The sequence below is a fragment of the Condylostylus longicornis genome, unplaced genomic scaffold (assembly GCF_029603195.1).
Source record: "Condylostylus longicornis isolate FDR11 unplaced genomic scaffold, ASM2960319v2 ptg000003l, whole genome shotgun sequence".
Lineage (NCBI taxonomy): Eukaryota > Metazoa > Arthropoda > Insecta > Diptera > Dolichopodidae > Condylostylus > Condylostylus longicornis.
In genome coordinates this window covers 2,723,719-2,744,262 of record NW_026577972.1, presented here as the reverse complement: position 1 = coordinate 2,744,262, position 20,544 = coordinate 2,723,719, and the positions used below count along the sequence as shown (strand labels likewise).

Genomic DNA, 20,544 nt, shown 5'->3' with positions numbered 1-20,544 from the left:
AGATGATATCTTACTACATTTCAAAGGGCTTCGTTCGCTTGAGTCGCCTAACAAAATTTTGATCGTCAGCTAAAAGTGCCATCTCTTCGTTGGCATGTTGGGAAAGACGAATTTTATGGCGTGCAGCCCTTTTCCCTATTTCGTTTGTAATGAAATAAGAAAAAAGGCTGCATAAATGGGCGCCGACAATATTTCATAATACCCTATTTTGAAACGTTCGAATAGTTTAAATATGAAGTTGCTTTGCACAACCCCATATCTGAATACCGTAAACCCAGACCGGCTTTAATACTTAATTGTAAATCAAAATTTTGTTGTGCGTGGAGAGTGAAAATTTACGGTCAATTAGACAATTTAGCCCTGCATACTACAGTTCCTTCCATTTCAATTTCGCATCAGTGTCATTCCTTTGTATTTGGCTGAATTTTCATGTAGAATAGTAACGTTATTTATTGAAATCTGGAGATGTGTTTCCATTTTTTTGTTAGTAAAGTTGATGTGTTAAGATTTGGATTCATTTAATTTGATTTCCCAACTTTTACACCAGTGGGAAATCCTATCGTTGGCGCTTTGTAATTTATACGCAGCTTCGTTTACGTTTTTTGCACCTTCTAAAATTGCTGTGTCGTCCGCAAAAGTTACCACCGTTATATAAACCATCTCCGAGATATTACTAGTAAACAGCAGATACAAAACTTGTGCTAAGATACTGCCATGAAGCACAACTGCTTGCATATTTTTCAACTCAGATCTATCTTTTCCTTGCTCGATGTAAAAGACTCTTTCTGGGAAGTAGGATTTTATTAATTCAACGAAGTTTTTTTGGAAAATCCTATGCAATTTGTAAACATGACATTTATGCCATACTTTATCGAATGCTTGCGCTACATCAAGAAACACTGATGTAAGAAAGCACGAAAGTATAGCAAAGTTAACAGTTCTTTTGAAAAGGTTAATTTATTCTTTTTAATAACATTTATTTTAAATGTTTTAGTAGTTTAGAATATTTTAAATTTGTACTTAACAGAAAATCTATACACAGATAAGTGTTGCACATAAGTCGATATTTCTAAGTTTTATCTATGGACCTAATAATAGATGGATAGCTAGGGCTCATATATTTCTTAATACAGAAAATTAACCCGACCTAAAGTACACTTCCATATAACGCAGTGTACCTTTACGTCAAATTGACAATGACAAATTTTATGTTTCAGCAAATTTTAGCATGGTTACGCTTGTTTTCAATACAAACAAATTGCAGAATATTTTAAAATTTCAAAATATTATTTAAATTTTCACCTTCAAAAAAGTGAAAAATATTTAAATATAGATTTATTTTTGCGAATATTGTAAAGAAAAATTTTCTGAAAAATATAAATTTTATTTTGTTTTCCGGTTAATAATTTAATGTAATACACATAAGCAATAGCATACAGAAATATTAAGTAACAAAATGTTTTAATTTTGAAGAAATAATTTTGTATGTCTAAAAGTAAAAATATTTATATATATGTATCGTTGAAAAATTATAAATTTTTTATTGAAAAAACAACTCACATAAATTTGTTGTTGATTTGAGTTGACCTTTTCAACTCTATAATACCCGTACGAATTTGTTATCCTATGTGCGAATAAATATGCCATAGCTGACTATGAGACTTGTCGTATTACCATAACAATTTATGAAAAATTTCAGTACTGCGTTTTTCAAAATACTGTGTGTGCCAAATAACTTTTGAATATTGTACGACAACTACCAGAAGGAGTGAAGCAATTTTAACGACTTTTATCAAACACATTCGCCCTACTAATATATTCGCTTTTGTGAAATTTCAATACCATAGCTTTTATAGTTTCTGATATATAGCCAAATAACTTTTGAAGTTGTATGGCAGGTACCAAAGGAGCAAAGTAATTGCAAGAACTTTTATGAGAAACATTGGCCCTACTAATATATTCGTTTGTGTGAAGCTTCAATACCACAGCTTTTATAGTTTCTGAGATATAGCCAAATAAGTTGTATGGCAGCTACCCGAACCGGCACTCCGATCATGTCCAATTTAAATAGGGTTCTGGAACTTACTACAGTTAATCATTTGTGAAAGTTTGGTGAGCTTAGCTCAATTAGTTTTTGAGTTATCGTTGGGATTTCCTAGCATTACAAACGGTAAGGTAAATTTAGTATAACCTTCGAACATACGTTCGTGCGGCTATAAGAACCTTATTAGAAGAATGACAAAAAAATTTTGCAGAATATGTACACAAAAAATCGACGAGATTCATTCCAATTTATTCCAAGCTGTTTAAAAATGATAATTAAAGCAGGAAGTTCTGTTACTAAATATTAAAAATGCAATCACGTATAATGCAATACAATGCAATATAATACTATTTTTTTACACATTTAATAAGTGGACCATTTTGATTGTGATCTAAAATTTTTAGCAGCCATATGAATATGAATTGTTATTTAGTTTGTTTCTATTATATTAAAGTTTTTTGTTAAAAATAAATTTATGTTGTAAACACTCAAACTTTTGTATTCAAATTTTCTTGATTTCATATAATATTATTCGCTTTTAAATAAGATAGGTTACGTGATGGCACCAAATTTCGGACGTCGAGTTTTCGGTGGGAGCCCACTTTTCCATTGTAGGGACATATTCGGACATACTTTTTAGCGGGCCTGTTTTACATTTTCGATCATTTAGAAGAAAATATTCAACAAATTTACTTAAGATTTCATATATAAGCTTCATTTGACCACACGCGAATCCTCCTAACTTTTGGAAGAAATCAGATATCAGTAACTGGACGTTTACTACTGGCCAAATATACATTTTTACGTATATAAAAAGAAATAATCAATCGATTTCATTGAAATTTAATATTTATTTAAATTTTAGGTGTTAAATCAATGAATCTATAAATTTTTTGGAAAGATCAGGGCTCGAAAATTGATTTTGAGGCCGATCTTGCATTTTTTACCATGTCTACGGAACGAATTGATGGGATTTCTTGAAATTTAATATTTCAGTTTTAGTTTTCACAAAAGGAAACTCTGCTAAGAGCCAAACCCACATTTTTCTAGGTATGTCAACTAAATGCTTATTAGTGTCCTTAAAATTATAAAGAAGTGTTTAAAACTAATTTTCATAATCTTCTGGAAGACTTTTACTAATCTAGCGGTCGGTTATGTGTCAGGCACATACAATTTTTTTTATTTTCTAATATAAAAAAAAATCTGATGTCGTTATCAGATAACCTAGATGTGGTCTAAGACACTTAGGCCTTTCGATTTCCAATTCATAAATTTATTTATGAATTGAGTAAAAGAGATAATTACATTATCTGGAGTTTAAAATGAAAACATTTAACGGACATGCTTCCAAGTGATATAGCTTTAAGGAAGCAGACAAATATTTATCAATAAAATTCACAATAAAAATAAATGCGTTATATCTGATGCTCTTTATTTGAGACTAGAGTGCAAAAAGAATTCGAGAAGAAATCCAAGTAAATTAAAATATGTCATTTTAATGCGAAATATTTGTTTTTATTTCAATTTTTACTAAAAAACAATAGTTTTGTTTCAGTTTCACGAAATCTATTCTAGTAATTTCATTTAAAATTTCACTAAAAAAATTTATTGTAAAAATTAATACTATATACCCGTACTTATGTATGTATATCTATGAGAGTACCAAGCTCAGGTAATTAATCAAAAATAGATTCCAAATTAATATAAAAATCATCGTTTGGAAATTATTTGTACTGTGTTATGTCAGTAGGTTATGGCCCAACAAAAGCCTTGAAACACGCATGCAAGTTCAATAAAATAAAAGCAAGGCAGAACTAATTTGAAGATAAGATCTTTAAACCTAAAATTGACGACAGAAGATTTTGGCATTTTTTCAGTTGAAAAAATAAAATTTGCCAAAAATTATCAGTTATAAAAAATTAAACTTCCCCATTTTTATGGCCTATATTTAGTAGAAGATAACATAAAAATGGAATTTGGAAAAAGTTTTTGAATAAAGGATGCTAAAGTACAAAAACGGAATGCAAACCATGGATTTTAATGAAATTTGCAAATTTTTTGATGAATCTTGAAAGAAATAGAAAGAAAGGTCAGTTGATGTTCAGAGCCCCATTTTCATACTTTATGCATTGTAAGAACTACCCCTTCCATGTTTGTAAAATTCTTTTTGCTTTTCCTCTTTTTTAAATTTAAGATTTTAAATTTCAAAACCGGAAAACAAAATTGAAACTCGTGCGAAAAAACTTAGGTACAATTTTATGCCTTGTTTTAACTTTGTTTTGTTAATTTTGTGCCTTATAAAACTGTATTTATACAGTTTATAAGGCATAAGGAAGTCTTATAAGGAGAACTTTAGAACTTTAAACTTCCTTATAAGGCATAAGGAAGTCTAAAGTTCTGTGTTATTAAAACATTAAAAATATAGATTTAAAAAAAGTCTTCCAGAGTCTGTTTATTCTTTTAAGATTTCAACAAATGCTACCTGCAAGAAAAAATAAATAGTGCAATTTTTTCCGAAGTATTTAGTTGATTTTGGTGTATTTTTTCAAATTTGAGAAAATGTACATTTGATATTAACAAGTTTGCTAATTATTTCTGATATATCTCCCATAATGCATACTTCTTAAAATTTTTATTAACTTTGTTTTAAGTCGTGTATTCTAGATTTAAAAAATATAGCACCAAATTTTTTGTTGTTCAGTGTATTATTATTTTTTACTCTCAATTCTCTCAGATATGTTGCCTAAAATGGCGGTAAAAAAATGCGGAAAAAACTCGAAAATATATTTAATCAAATCATAGTTAAAATTTTGAGTTGAAATTTTGATATGTTATTCAGAAAATTCCATATTTCACTTTAGTATAAAAATTTTTAAGTTTCAACTCTTCGTATGGAAAACTCGAAATAAAAATAGGCAAAAATAATAATAATTCTAAAAAAACAACATAAAAAATTATTCTTCAGAAATGTAATTTAGCCAAAAATGCAAATTTTAACAAAGTATTCACCTTGGTCCAGACCTTGATATTACACTATCCGTTTACATATACCATTTACATCACACTAACGCAATCACTCACCGAAATTTGTATACAAAAAATTCCCTCCGCTAAAAGAGTTAAGCAGAATACCTTCTTATTATCATTTTTATACACATAAGAGTTTTGGTGGAGGGAAAGAGTACGCAATAGATGTCTATCTGTTTTTTTTATAATGTATTTTTAAAAGCGGGAGTTATTTATTTTTTCGTATATTTCGTATATTAAGAATTTTACAAGCGGGAGTTTTATTTCTGTAACTTATTCCAGTGTAAGATGGCAGAAATAGTGTATCCATATTATAAGAGCGAAGCGATTTAAAAACAATTTAGGCAGTTAAAATAAAAAAAATTATAATTTAGATATAATTTGAAAAAGACAATATGAAAAAGATAATATTAACAAAAAACTTAAAATTTGTAACTAGTAATTGTCATTACATTTATTATAATATAAACTATGAATTTTCTATTTTTGATTCAATTTTGTTTTAAAAATTTAAAACAAATATTTCTTATGAATATACATACACACACGCGTATCGACAATAGACATTTTTTTTATGAATTGCTTAATTTCTATGCCTTGTCTACATTGACGTGAACGGCTTGACGTGAAATCAGCTCGAAACTCAAGCAGCGTTTTTACTATGTTAGCTTAAAAGCCCAAAAACAACGTCTAGCTATTAAATTTCAAATCATTATTAACATTTCAAGTCAAGTAAGCGACTGAGTGAACTTATTTTTTTTTCTAAAATGTACCTATACAAAATTTATTCTCTTTATTTTTGAAGGTGAGATGAGACGTTCAGTTGATAATTTTAGAAAAATTTAAAAATTCTATTGAAGAAATTAGTAATCTTATTGCAACGAAGTATCCATTAGAAAAACGAAGAGTTCTGATTTGAAAGTTAATAAAAAGTGAAAAGCGAAAGCAAAATACACGATAAGGCTGTTATAACCCATTGATAACTTTTGTTAAAAGACTTGTTTTCAGTGCAACCAAACTGTAGGCTATTTTAAGTTTTATCTAAATTTTCGTTTTCGTAAAAGTGAATATGTATTTAAATTTTAATTTTTTTTGCGAATATTACGTAGAAAAATTTTCTGAAAAAATCAAACTTTATTTTGCGCTAAAATCTTGAAGTCAGCAAAGCAATTTTTGAAAAATATTGTATTAGCAAGAAATATATCGTCTGCTGAGAAATAAAACAGTGTATACCTGTGATTAATGTTTTTATATCTAAATAGTCCCAATCAGTGCTGTTATTTTCAACATTTTTTCAGTAGCATTTTGTCTCAAAAAAAGTGTACGGAGAGCTTTAGCGTAGTAATTTGGGGTTATCATTAACACCAAATAAAACCAAATTTTACTAAATAAATTATTTAATTCACATCAAATTTTGTTTATGAAAACTATTATAATTTTTTGCAATTTTTTTGATTTTAAAAAGACCAAGTTTGAAACAGAATTTGGTAATGAATTAACAGAAGAAAAAATAGAATAAATAATAAAAATATATGTATTGCAAAATTTTATTGAAACTCTGTATCGCACTTTGTTTTGATTTTTTAAATATGCAAACTTCGGTCATAATCCTAGTAACGAAAAGTTTTCGGAGATGATAAATTTAGTCAATTAAATTTTTACAAATAAAAATATATTGCAAATATGTGGAACGAAGTATATTTATTTCTAACAATATATAATATTAATTTATATTTATTTTTATAATTATAAATTAATGGGTGCACATTAGATTTCTAAAAAATTTATAGAATTAAAAATGTATAAAAATCTTAATTTTGTGAAGATATTTTTTACGATCTTATGGAACTAATTCAAAACAAGTTTCAATGAAATTATGTACATATTTAATCTAACTGTTTTCAAAACTTCGCGTTTACACTTCGTATAAAAAATGACAACTGTGAGTTTTCGGTAAAATAAAATTTCAACGTTAGGCGTTTCTTTCGCAATAACGTTTTCCGAACAAAGTTCTAAATTTAATTTTTCTTGTTGTACAACTGGTTTTTATGGAATAATACAAATGACATTTTCATAAACAAATGCAATACATTTTTTAGTATAAATCACGGCTGACAGAAATACAGAATGTTTTGTAAAGTCAAGATATAAATGCAAAAAAGTAGCAAAAATGACTCTGCAGTAGTATGGTGGTATAGAACAGGACCTCTTAAACTGTGGGTCGCGGCTCCCAGAGGGGTCGCGAGACTACTGAAAGGGGGTCAAAAAATTGTTACAAAAGTTTATTTTTTTTATTGAATATATAGATATAGTTTTATGTTTTCTTATAAAAAAATTGTTACAAAAGTTTATTTTTTCTATTGAATAAATATATACATATATAGTTTTATGTCATTCTATTTATTGTGTTTTATTACGACCGATATCCCATCAACGTTTCCAATTATATATATATGTGAAATGAATGGGTACGTATTCTTTAATCCTCATTTTATTTACATTGTAAAATAGTGCGATATTACATCTATATCTACGGTTAATATATATTTCATTATATGGAAGAGGGGGTTGTTTAAAATTTCCTAAGTTTGAAGGGGGTCGCTATATAAAAAAGTTTAAGAAGCCCTGGTATAGAATACCAAAATGTAGCAAAAAAGTACAATTGTAGTAAAATTAACAATACTGGTCTCAGTGCTCAATTTTTTTACGAAATATTCCGATTGGTTGCCTTCGTCCCAATTTATTTTTTAAATTCCATTGACGGTGTCATATTTCTTATTATTTTTTTAAGTAAAAAAGAGATTAATATTTCAAAAAATCTCACAATATTATACACATTTTCTTAAAAGCTTCCCATTCTCGATCGAAAAAGATTTTTTAATTTTTCACATTCATATTTCAGTATGGTTTCAAGTATTTTGTCAGGGATGTATGACCTTATTGAAAATACAAAATGTCTTGTACAAGACATTTTGTATTTTCAATAAGGTAAGTTGAGTAGTGTCGGCTATCAAGAATGGTGATAAAAGTAAAATAATGTAGTATTTTATTCAGTTATTTAAAAAAGGTGTTTAAAGAAACTTTAGCACCTTTTTTAAATTTCAGTTAATTTTTAAGTTAATAAAAATAAATATCTTTGTACCTACTCCCAAATAATATTTTTCTGTACATAATTATTATAAAACTAGTTACAATATTTTGTATTTTGCATTTGCAAAATTCCTTTGGGTTCTTTCATTTTTATTATACTATTTGATTCAGTATCAGATTCTATTTAATCGAATTCTATTTAATTCAAAAACAAAAAAAAATATTCAAATCCGATCATAAAATATGTAGTTGTCTTTTCCAAAATATTTTAAATAGTGAAATTCAAAATTTGTAACGGTAAAAAAATATTTAATTGCATTTTAGATACTATTTTCTAACTCCCTTTTCATATTTCTTTATTATACCTTTATATTAATATTATAAAAATTATTCTTTCATTAATAGTTTTTCAACTTTACACTACGATCACTTTACAGATTTTGAACTAACTTCCCTTTAAGAAAAAAAGCTCTTCACTTAAAAATAATGAAATGCTTTCAGTACCATATAAAATGTCGAAGGCGGGGAGGTAATGGTTGTAGTTTTTTCCCTATTTTGCATGTATTTTCAGAATTTTAAATAATTGTGAACGAAAAAATTATTATATTTAATTTTGCAATATAACTTCGGAATTTTATCTGGTTTATAATAAGTATGAATTTATTTTTTTTTTTTTCAAAAAATAGTCATTTCGATTTAAAAAATCTGATGTGGTCAGCACATAACCGACCGCATTGTGTATTGTCTAGTTAAATGAAAGTGTTACAGAATATTATAAAAAAGTCTGTTTAATACTTCTTTCCAATTTTTAGGACATTAGTAAGCTTATAGTTAACATACCTAGAAAAATGTAAATTTGGCTGTTAGTAGAGTTTCGCTTTGTGCTACCCGAATTCCCTGAAATGCTCGCCAGTTAGTTTCGATAACAATCACAACACAAATATCAAATTTCAAGAAATGCCATCAATTCGTTCCATAGATATGGTGAAAAATGTAAAATTGGCCCGCAGATCAGTTTCCGAGCCCCGATCTTTCCAAAGAATTTATATGTTCATGGTTTTGATACGAGGAATTTATATGTATATTAAATTTCAAGTAAATCGGTTGAATATTTCCTTCAAAATGTTCAAAAATGTAAAACAGGCCCGCTAAAAAGTGCAGTTCCCGAGGCCTGATATATACCAAAAGTTGATCAATCCGTGCCATGGTGGAAATAAACTTACATATAAAATTTCATCAAAATCGGTTCAGCCGAACTTGAGATGCACGCGTGCACACACAGACCGACAGACCGACAGGTTGCTAAAAATAGTTTATTTACACTTCCCTACTATGGAGAAGTACGTTCCCACCGAAAACTCGATGTGCAAAATTTGTTGCCATCACATAACCTACCTATTGTTTACACAATACGGTCGGTAAAAAAGACCATATAAAATAAAACCGTGCTTTCAAGTTTCTCTCTTAGCATTGGGACTTATTAGGTATAAAGATATTACTGTGATTGAAGGATGCATTCCCTTAGCACAACAACCCCTCCCTTTCTATACCAATTATAATAATAAATTTAACTTTACCATTGGTTTTTCTTAAGTTCCCCAATAGTTTATGTAGCACTTGTCACTGCGAGAGCTCGCGCTATAATAATTTTGTGTTTTTTAAAGCAAGGAACAAAGTCACTGCGTATGATGTGGTATAAGTCGCCTCAAAAACACTATAATTTTTATACACAAGCTAGTGAAAAAAACACACTCACTGAATTTTTAAATTTCATTGGTTACAGTTACCTCAGGGTACAGACGTCATGGAAATACCATGCTTCACAAAATACGTAAAGCATGCCTGGTTTAAACGAATTGTTGCTGCGATTATTTATTATTTAGGAAGTAGTAAAATTAAGAAATTATTTTTGCGGCTACCTGTACAATTATGTGTTATCTGTGCAGAGTGTTACGAGTATAAGATTTTAATAAGCTTTCCATTCATATAAAACGTATGAGAACTCAATCGTATAGTTTGTGTTTATTTATCGTTAGTTCATTATTTTTACAATATTAGTATACTTAGTTTATTAACAGGTTAAATTTTAAAAAGAGAAATTAAATATGTGTTGTGCACATAAAGATAACTTTATGTCAAAAGCAAAATATTTGAACTGCAAAAAATACCAAACAGTATTTTAAAAAATGTTTAATTCTTTTTAAATTTAAGTTCACAATTCAAAAATTATATATATATATATATAAATATTATATATTTGGAATTTATATATAACAGAACATAATTATATATAACATAAAGATTCATGAAACTCGGTAGTCTTGTGTTATAGGTCAGATATAATATCCATGAATTTTCTATTGAATTAATTGACAGTTTCGAGTAATTGCCATTTAGCAAGCAAAGCTCATTCTTAATATTTCAAAAACAAATTTTTAAACTCAAATTTTAAAGTGCAGGGTATTATTCAGTCGGTTTATACCGACTGAAACGTTTTTACTTTGGAAAAAATTTTTAATTTATATTCCAACAAATTACACATATTTCATAGTAGAGGCCAGAGAAGAAAATAAAATAAATACGCTCCTGTTACGACTTTGACAATGCTCGGAACAAAGAAAGAGACAACTAGAAAAAATTTCTCTTCATTGTTTTTTCAAGATGCTCCTTCCTTTAGAATTTCTAATTCATTGTAAAAATCACTTGCACAACAAAATAATTAAATTTAGAACTTTGTTCGCAAAACGTTACTGCGAAAGAAACATCTAACGTTGAAATTTCATCTAAAGTTGTCATTTTTAATATAAAATATAAACGCGAAGTTTTGAAAACAGATGCATTAAAGATGTAATTTTGTTGAAATTTGTTTTGAATATAGTTGCATAAGATCGTAAAAATAATTTCACAAAATTAAGACTTTTTATACATTTTTAATTCTATACTTTTTTTAGAAATGTAAAAATTATGTGCACCCATTAATTTATAATTATAAAAATAAATATAAATAAATGTTATATATTGTTAGAAATAAATATACTTCGTTGCTCCACTTTGCAATATATTTTTATTTGTAAAAATTTAATTGACTAAATTTATCATCTCGAAAACTTTTCGTAACTGACCGAAGTTTGCATATTTACAAAATCAAAACAAAGTGCGATACAGAGTTTCAATAAAATTTTGCAATACATATATTTTTATTATTTATTCTATTTTTTCTTCTGTTAATTCATTACTAAATTCTGTTTCAAACTTGCTGTTTTTAAAATCAAAACAAATTGCAAAAAATTATAATAGTTTTCATAAACGAAATTTGATGTGAATCAAATAATTTATTTACTCTATAATGCCTTTCTAATGTCTTTACATAATGTCTTTATATTTAACAAGTCCCAATACTCAATTTTTTTTACGAAATATTACGAATTTTTGGCTTCGTTTCTGCTTTTTCTTTAAATGCTACTGATCATATCATATTTCTTATTATTTTGATTCTTTTTTTTATGTAAAAAAGAGTTTAATATTTTAAAAAATATCAGGATAATATACACATTTTTTAAAAAGCTTCTCATTTAAATTCTATTGCACGAAAAAGAAAGAAAGGTAGGAGGAAAGAAAAAATAATAAAAAATAATGTCTTTATATCTAACAAGTCCCAATGCTCAGAGAGAAACTTGAAAGCACGACCTTATTTTATATGGGTTTTTTTAAATAGAAGTGGCTATTTTTTGAGAAGAATTATTAAAATAAATTCACACTTATTATAAACCAGGTAAAATTTAGAAAATATATTCGAAAAATCAAAAAAATATATTAATATTTTCATTGATAATTATTTTAAAATTCTAAAAAAAGCGGAAAAACAACAAGCACAACCTTCGCCTTCAATGTTTTATATGTTACTGAAAGCATTTCATTATTTTTAAGTGAACAGCTTTTTTTTCTCATAGGGTAAGTTAACTCAAGATATGGGAAGTAACTGTGCTGTCAAGTTGAAAATATAATTAATGAAAGATAATTCTTAAATATTGATATAAATACGTAATAAAGAAAAAATTTTAAGAGGGAATTAGAAAATAATATCTAAAATACAATCAAATATTATTTTTTAAATACAAATTTTATATACACTTCTTAATTTTACCTCTATTTTTGAGAAAAATTTTTAAAACTTAATATATTACCTAAGCAAAAAAATATTTAAAAGGTTTTGGATAAGACAATAAAATATTTTTATGACCGGATTCGAATATCGTTTTTATTTTTGAAATAAATAGTATCTTACGAATAGCAAATGACTCAAAAACTCGGATTGTAAAATGACAAGTAGTAGGAACTGATATCCGTAAATTTTTGTCCGTTTGCATGTACTATTAAGATTCATACACAGTGGGGCCATTTTATAAATAGATTGCTCTTGTTTACCTGCTATTAAAATATGAAAAAAGAACACAGCAAAATTTTTGAAGCACTCAATATAACATGTTCGAAATAGTTTTAAAATAATTATTTAAAAAAAAATTGATTGGAAGTAGGTACATACATATTTATTTTTAATAACTTAAGAACTAACTGAAATTATTTGAAACAATTTTATAAGTAACGTTTAAATAACCGAAATGGGATAATTCAAATTGTTGAAATGTGTCAACCTATATTACTTTTACTAACATTTTTGTTAGCCGACACTACTCAACTTATCTTATTGGGACATACAAAATGTGCATGAAGAATCATACATCCTTCCTCATTAACATTTGAAACCATACTGAAATATGAATTTGAAATTTTTTTCATTTTTTCTTTCCTCCTACCTTTCTTTTTCGTGCAATAGAATTTAAATGAGAAGCTTTTTAAAAAATGTATATAATATCCTGAGCATTTTTAAAATAATGTCTTTATATCTAACAAGTCCCAATGCTCCGAGAGAAACTTGAAAGCACGACCTTATTTGATATGGGTTTTTTTAAATCGAATTTTTTGAGAAGAATTATTAAAATAAATTCACACTTATTATAAAGCAGGTAAAATTTAGAAAATATATTTGAAAAATCAAAAAAATATATTAATATTTTCATTGATAATTATTTTAAAATTAAAAAAAAATGCGGAAAAACAACAAGCACATCCTTCGCCTTCAACGTTTTATATGTTACTGAAAGCTTTTCATTATTTTTAACTGAACAGCTTTTTTTCTCATAGGGTAAGTTAACTCAAAATATGGGGAGTAACTGTGGTGTCAAGTTGAAAATATAATTAATGAAAGATAATTATTAAATATTGACATGAATACATAGTAAAGAAAAAATTTGAAGAGGGAATTAGAAAATAATATCTAAAATACAATCAAATACTCGTATTATTTGTTAAATACAAATTATATATAAACTTCAAAATTTTACCTCTATTTTTATTTGAAAAAATATTAAAAACTTACTATCATTTATATCAATTACCTAAGAAAAAAAAATATTTAAAATATTTGGAAAAAACAATCATATATTTTTATGACCGGATTTGAAAATTTTTTTATTTTTGAAATAAATGGTATTTTACCAAATGACTCAAAAATTCCGACTGTAAAAGAACAGGTATTTTAAAATTTTGGTTCTTTATGTAATATTCTTTCCGTTTAGAATTAAGATAGGTCATACATACACATGCAGGGACATTTTATAAATAGATTGCTCTTGTTTACCTGCTAATAAAATATGAAAAAAGAACACAGCAAAATTTTTGAAGCACTCAATATAACATGTTCGAAATAGTTTTAAAATAATTATTTAAAAAAAAATTGATTGGAAGTAGGTACATACATATTTATTTTTAATAACTTAAGAACTAACTAAAATTATTTGAAACAATTTTATAAGTAACGTATAAATAACCGAAATGATAATTCAAATTGTTTAAATGTGTCAACCTATATTACTTTTATTAACTTTTTTGTTAGCCGACACTACTCAACTTACCTTATTACGAAATACAAAATGTGCATGAAAAATCATACATCCCTCCTCGTTATCATTTGAAACCATACTGAAATATGAATTTGAAATTTTTTATCATTTATTTTTTTACTTAAAAAAAAGAAAAAAATAATAAAAAATATGACACGATCAGTGGCATTTAGAGAAAAAACCAGCAACGAAGCCAAAAATTCGTAATATTTCGTAAAAAAAATTGAGTATTGGGACTTGTTAGATATAAAGACATTATTTAAAATATTAAACTCTTTTTTTTCGTAAAAAAAAAGAAAAAAATAATAAAACATATGACACGATCAGTGGCATTTAAAGAAAAGAACAGGAACGAGGGCAACAATTCGTAATATTTCGTAAAAAAAAAATAGTATTGGGACAAGCGTTCCCACTTGGATACCATTTTTGCTTTAAAATTTAGTTTGGATACAAAGATACTCAAATAAGTTAAAATGTCGAAATTGGCTACATTTTAAAATTTTTGCTGAAATATGGACACATTTCTTTCTCGAACACTAAATAAATGTTAGAAAACTTTTAAAGTGCTGTAACTTTTAAGTGCTTTATCTTCCAAAAAATTTTATTTGCTGACTAAATAAAATTTGCCCGTTTTCATGCTGAATCGTTTTTACCGCATAGTTCAACAGCTACAGAACATATATTTTCTAACCTTAAATTTTAAAATGTAATAGAATTTGCGTGTGATTTCTAAAAGAATTTACTATAAATAACGAAACTCACATTGTTGAATAAAGCAAATTAACATTATTTACGAGTTTATTGGTATAAAATAAGACGATTTAGTATAATAATTCTGCTTTAGGAGGCAGGAAAAAAAATTATAAAAAAAATTATAATTTACATATTATATGTATATAATTTGAAAAAGACATTTTGGATACATTTTTTTCTCGAAATTGGATACATTTTGTTTTTATTGAGTGGGAACACTGATTGGGACCAAAGTATATCTATTAAAAGTAGTTCGATTTTCCGCTTACATCACACTAATGCAATGACTAACCACTACTTGTATACAAAAAATCCCTCAACTAAAAAAGTTAAGCAGTATACCTTCTTATTTTCATTTTTATACACATAAGAATTTTTGGGAGAGGGAAAAAGTACGCAATAGATGTCTATCTGTTTTTTTATAATGTATTTTTAAAAGCGGGAGTTATTTATTTTTCTCTATATAAAGTATAGGAAAAAATATTAAGAATTTTAAAGGCGGGAGTTTTATTTTTGTAACTTATTCCAGTATAAGGTGGCAGAAATGGTGTATCCATATTATAAAAGCGAAGCGATTTAAAAACAAAATTTAGACAATTACAATAAAAAAAATTATAATTTACATATTATATGTATATAATTTGAAAAAGACAATATGAAAAAGATAATATTAACAAAAAACTTAAAATTTGTAATTAGTAATTGTCATTACATTTATTGTAATATAAACTATGAATTTTTTATTTTTATTTCAATTTTGTTTTAAAAATTTACATTGCGGCTTGACGTGAAATCGTCTACATTGCGGCTTGACGTGAAATCAACTGGAAACTCAAGCTGCGTTTTTACAACGTTAGCTTAAAAGCCCAAAAACGACGTTTAACTATTAAATTTCAAATCATTATCAACATTTCAAGTCAAGTAAGCGACTGAATGAAGCCGGCTTCAGGTCAAGTAACGTTTATATAGACAATAATAAGCTTGAAACAGCCATATAAATGGGGTACAGACATATACATCATATTGTGTACCTACCTTGAATAGGTATGTTCCGTATAACAAAGTATGAAATTTATAACTATTACTTTCATACATTCGAATGTTTTTACCTAACTTTTATGAAATGAAAAATAAAATATGATAAAAACAATTTCGTTATCAAAATAGAAATAACAAAATTTTTACTTAACTTAATTTGGTTTTAATTCAGTTCAATGTTTTTGATACACTCGTTTATTTACAATATTTTGTTTCTCTCTTGCCTACACAACTCTTTTTACGGTCTATTTCTAAATAAAATTTAATATTTTAAGAATTTGGAAGCAAAATTCAAACGAAAACTAACGGAATGGAACGAGTCGAACTACTTACTAATAGATATACTTTGATTGGGACTTGTTAGATATAAAGACATTAACCACGCATATAACAAAGTTTATACAATCAGGCTACTCCGTGTGTTCAATTCGGTCACTTTATGCGTATATGCATGATTTTAAAAATAAAAATTTTCAGAAGGGTATTAATACGGTTTTAGTACCGTCTCAGAGATTTCAATACCTTTATATTATAGTTTTACGTCAAAGCATGTAATAATATTGTTAAAATTGTATTCCAAAATGTACGAAAAGCTTTAGCAGTTTTTTTACAATGTAAAGGTATTGAAAGCTCTGAGACGATACTACAACCGTATTAATACCATACTTAAACTTTTTATAAGGCATTATTGAAATCACGGGTTCTGTGCAAATGTTAATTTTTAACAAACGTTACTACATCATTAAAAACATGTTACTTTTATGCTGCATTTTAGAAAAAAAAACTCAATGTCTAGCACTATATTGCTGAAAATATATGCTGGTTTATTTAATTGGTTATTTCTGGCAACGTTTATATGACATGTGTAAGAAAAACTTGCTAGATTTTTTCGATATCCCATTTACGTTTATTTTACGTTTCCACTACGTATAGAAAGCATTTTGGAAAAGTGTGCAATGTCAAAAACTTTTACTAAACTTTTTGGAATGTGATATTTTGTAAAGTTTACATCGTAAGCGCATTATTGAAGTTACGGAATGTAAACTATACGTATAAACGTATATGCGTACCTACGTATATCACGTACACATTGAGACAGATTCCTAAAACATAAATACAATTAATATGCATTTGATGCATTTCTGTTTTAACAGATTTTAGCTCTTTTTAATAGTTTTTCTAAATTTATGTGATATAAGGAAATTAGATATGTCACGACTTCAGAGTCAGTGGAAATTGAAATTTTATTTACATTAAAATTTTTTAATATGTATTTTTAATAGTATTTTCTAAATAGTGTAAAAAAGCTGAATAAGTTGAGTAAAATAAAATAATGCAAAACATAAATCTGTTTGCTTATTTTTTTTAAAATAAGTAAACAAATTTAAGTCCGTTTATTTTACAAAATTTTTCAGAAAAAATCACTTGTTATGTATTCATATATGACATATATGTATATCATATATGTATACATGGCAGGAAAATTTGCCAAGTATATTTTCATAAAATTCAACGTTTGGCTCTTATCTAGAGGTTTAAAACTGGACCAAGTAAACTAACTTATCTTTTGACACGCTTACTTTCACCTTTTAGGAAAAAACCACTGACAGAAATTCGTACAACAAATAAGTATGGTATGCGTTTTCGCTCCAACCTTCAACCGAAAGTTAAAATTTCTTCAAATCAAAAAAGTAAATGAACGAACTGTCAAGCCCCTTGAGTTTTGTATAATATATAAGTAAAATTAAAGTGTCTATTATACACCAGATTTAAAGGTACAGTCTGATGAAAATGTAATCTTATTTGAAGTCTGACATCAGATAAAATTTTATGAGAAAAATAGAAACATATCTAATTATCATCAGATTTTCTATTATGTCAGATTTTTAACATTAAAATGACGAAACACAAATTTTTAAAAAAGATTTGCAGCGATTAGCTGGTTTTCTTTTTTTTAATATTTAACGCATTTCTGTCAAATGTCTAACATTAAAATGAATCTGATGTGTAAATAGTCATCAGATTTTATCGTAGATTAAAACGTAGATTTAGTCCCATAACTGCACCTAAAAATTTTCATTGGTTGAAATTTTTTTCAGGACTACATTAAGTTCAAATCCGCCTTCTACGGACACAAACTTCGAATATTACAATCACATGATAAAAATATATTTTTGTTCTTAATTATTATTTTCTGTTCTTCTAAAACTAATGTTTCAACCTGCTTAGAGAATACCAAGCAGATGGTGAATATTCTTTCACTACCTGTTTCGAGACCCTAGGAAATCTTGTATATATACATATTTACGCCTTGGGCTTTTATCAAAACTGATCTTCTTCTGATCTTTGTTTGTATCCCAGAATACTCAGAGCTAAAACTTTTTGTTCCATTTTAAAATTAAAACATGTTTAGATCCATATTTACGTGTTCCAAAAAAATTTTCTGATTTGACGCAAATCGTTGTGTCAAATACCACAATTTTTGAAAGGTACACCTCATAATATGTTAACCAAGTGTCTAAAACACGGCTGAAAGAAAAACGATTTATTTTAAACTTCACAGTTTACGCATTAACATGAACACCCACAGTTCAATAATCGGCGTTCTTGGACAATCGGCACAGTTGAACGCATATAAAGTAAATACTATACAAGTGCTATTCAAACTGATACCATCGAAATGTGGTAGCCGCATTACATTATAAAATTCAAAATAGTTAGTTGATTTTTGATTGAATTGCAAGTAAACGCGTTTTAATTATAATTCAAAGCTTGTGAAAATATTTTTTTGACGGAAATTGAAAGATTGAAATTCTTCAAATATTTCTATACCAAAAAGGGGTTCGTTTAGTGCAAAAACAGCCAAAGCGGAACTACAAAATCAACTGTTCAGTTAATTGTTCAGTTTATGCTTGATGAAAACAAAAAAGTCTTTTAAGCGTGGTGTAATCGACCGGTAATAACCATAGTATTTTTGTATTGTATTAAGTATGATTTTTTTATTATTTTTAAATTTTTTTACTTTTTTACATTAACGATTAATACAAAATTCTAATAAAAAATTTAACAATCCTTTTCTAGAAATGTTTGCTGGTATTTCTAAAAAAAGTAATAATGTTCGAAATAATAACGTTTTGCTTCTTTTATACACATAAGATGTATATTTTTTTAATGTTCTATTAAATAGAATAGTTACGTTATTTTGCTGGTAGTTGAAAATAGTATTTCTGATCTACAATAGTTGGATTTTGTTTGCAAATTATTTTGGCATTTAATTTTAAAATTTGAAATATCTTTTTTTATCAAATTGATATTTGAACAATAAAAAAAATCCAATATGCAAAAAAAAAATGGTTATACCAAAAAGGTTAAAGCAATGTTCTACTTATGTATATGTCGAAAAAAAAACTGTTCATTTACGAAGTACGCATAAATACTCATCATGAGTAGTTTGAAACGCAAATGGAACGGAAATTATTTTGCTATGAATGAAAATCTAAACACCCCTGATATAATAAATTTAACCAAGAAATTTTTTAAAATGGCAACTTTGATAAATTTGACACTTAATGTCAGAGAGCATGAAAAACTACAGAGGTAAATGACGTACGTATAATCATATAGAAATAATGTCAGATAAATTATATACAAAATCGTATGTGTTCACATAGGTCCGTACGAATAGAAGAATTATTTATAGAACTATTTATTCCATATGGTCTGATCTGACGTTTTATTGTAAATTTTTCTTTTCTTTTTTCCTGCTGTATTTTTCTGTTTTTTAAATTTTGACAAGTTCCTAAAATTTTTAATAGTGTCAGTGTCAGAATACCCAGTGGGAGAAAAAAGAAAAAAAGAAATTTAAAATTTTAATCTAAAGCTAATTTAGTTATATTTATATTTTAGTTAGTTGTAAATTATTAATAGTGAATTTGTTTTTCTTTTTTATAATTTTCTTTTGGAATTTCATTATTAATAATAATATTTAAAGTAAAATTAAATAGTTATATTACCGTACAGCCGCAGTAATCTAAAAGAGAAATAAGAAAATTTAAAGGGGAAAAAAAGGAGAAGAAAAAGTTCTTTTTAAATTATTTTTTGGTTTTATAAAAATAAAAGCAAGTCATTTTTTTATATTTTTATGCTCTTATTAAATTGTTGTTATTGTTTCTTGTTTTAGCAAACTCATTTAAATTTTAATTTATTTTTATTAAACTACAACTAATAAGAATAGTAGCAGTGGTAGAAAGTATGTATATGGCAAAAGCCCGTAATGATGCAAAATAAGAATAAATACACCAAAATGAGTCCTTAAATTTCCTTTTTGTTTCTTCCGTTTTTTTTTTTTATTTTTATTGTATGATTTAAAAAATGTGAAAAAAATTTTTATAATAATTTATATTAAACTAAAAAAAAACCAAAGCAACCAAAAAAAATAAAAAAAAAACAAGAAGGCCGAAATACAAAATTCTAAAAAAGAAATTCAATCACAAATAGAAAATTATTGTTTGTTTGATATTGTATTTTGAATCGCAAAAAAAATTAAAAAGGTATGTGAATATTTCTTTTGTCTTCTAGAAGACAAAAATGTATAATAATTGTCAAGAAGAGGAGATTAGGTAGTAACTGGTA

General features: G+C 26.6%; 1 protein-coding gene across 10 annotated transcripts in view; it reads left to right on the top strand.

The window, feature by feature from the left end:
• Nucleotides 1–20,544, top strand: part of LOC129606822 (uncharacterized protein DDB_G0283357) — an 87,309-nt gene that overhangs the window by 30,483 nt on the left and 36,282 nt on the right. The window contains exon 1 of one of the 10 annotated variants that reach the window (XM_055517475.1): nucleotides 20,097–20,462. The exons of the other annotated variants lie outside the window; for them this stretch is intronic. The gene's annotated coding sequence lies outside the window, so the exon portion shown is untranslated. Of the gene's footprint in view, nucleotides 1–20,096; nucleotides 20,463–20,544 lie in introns of those variants that run through there. 10 annotated transcript variants of the gene reach the window in all.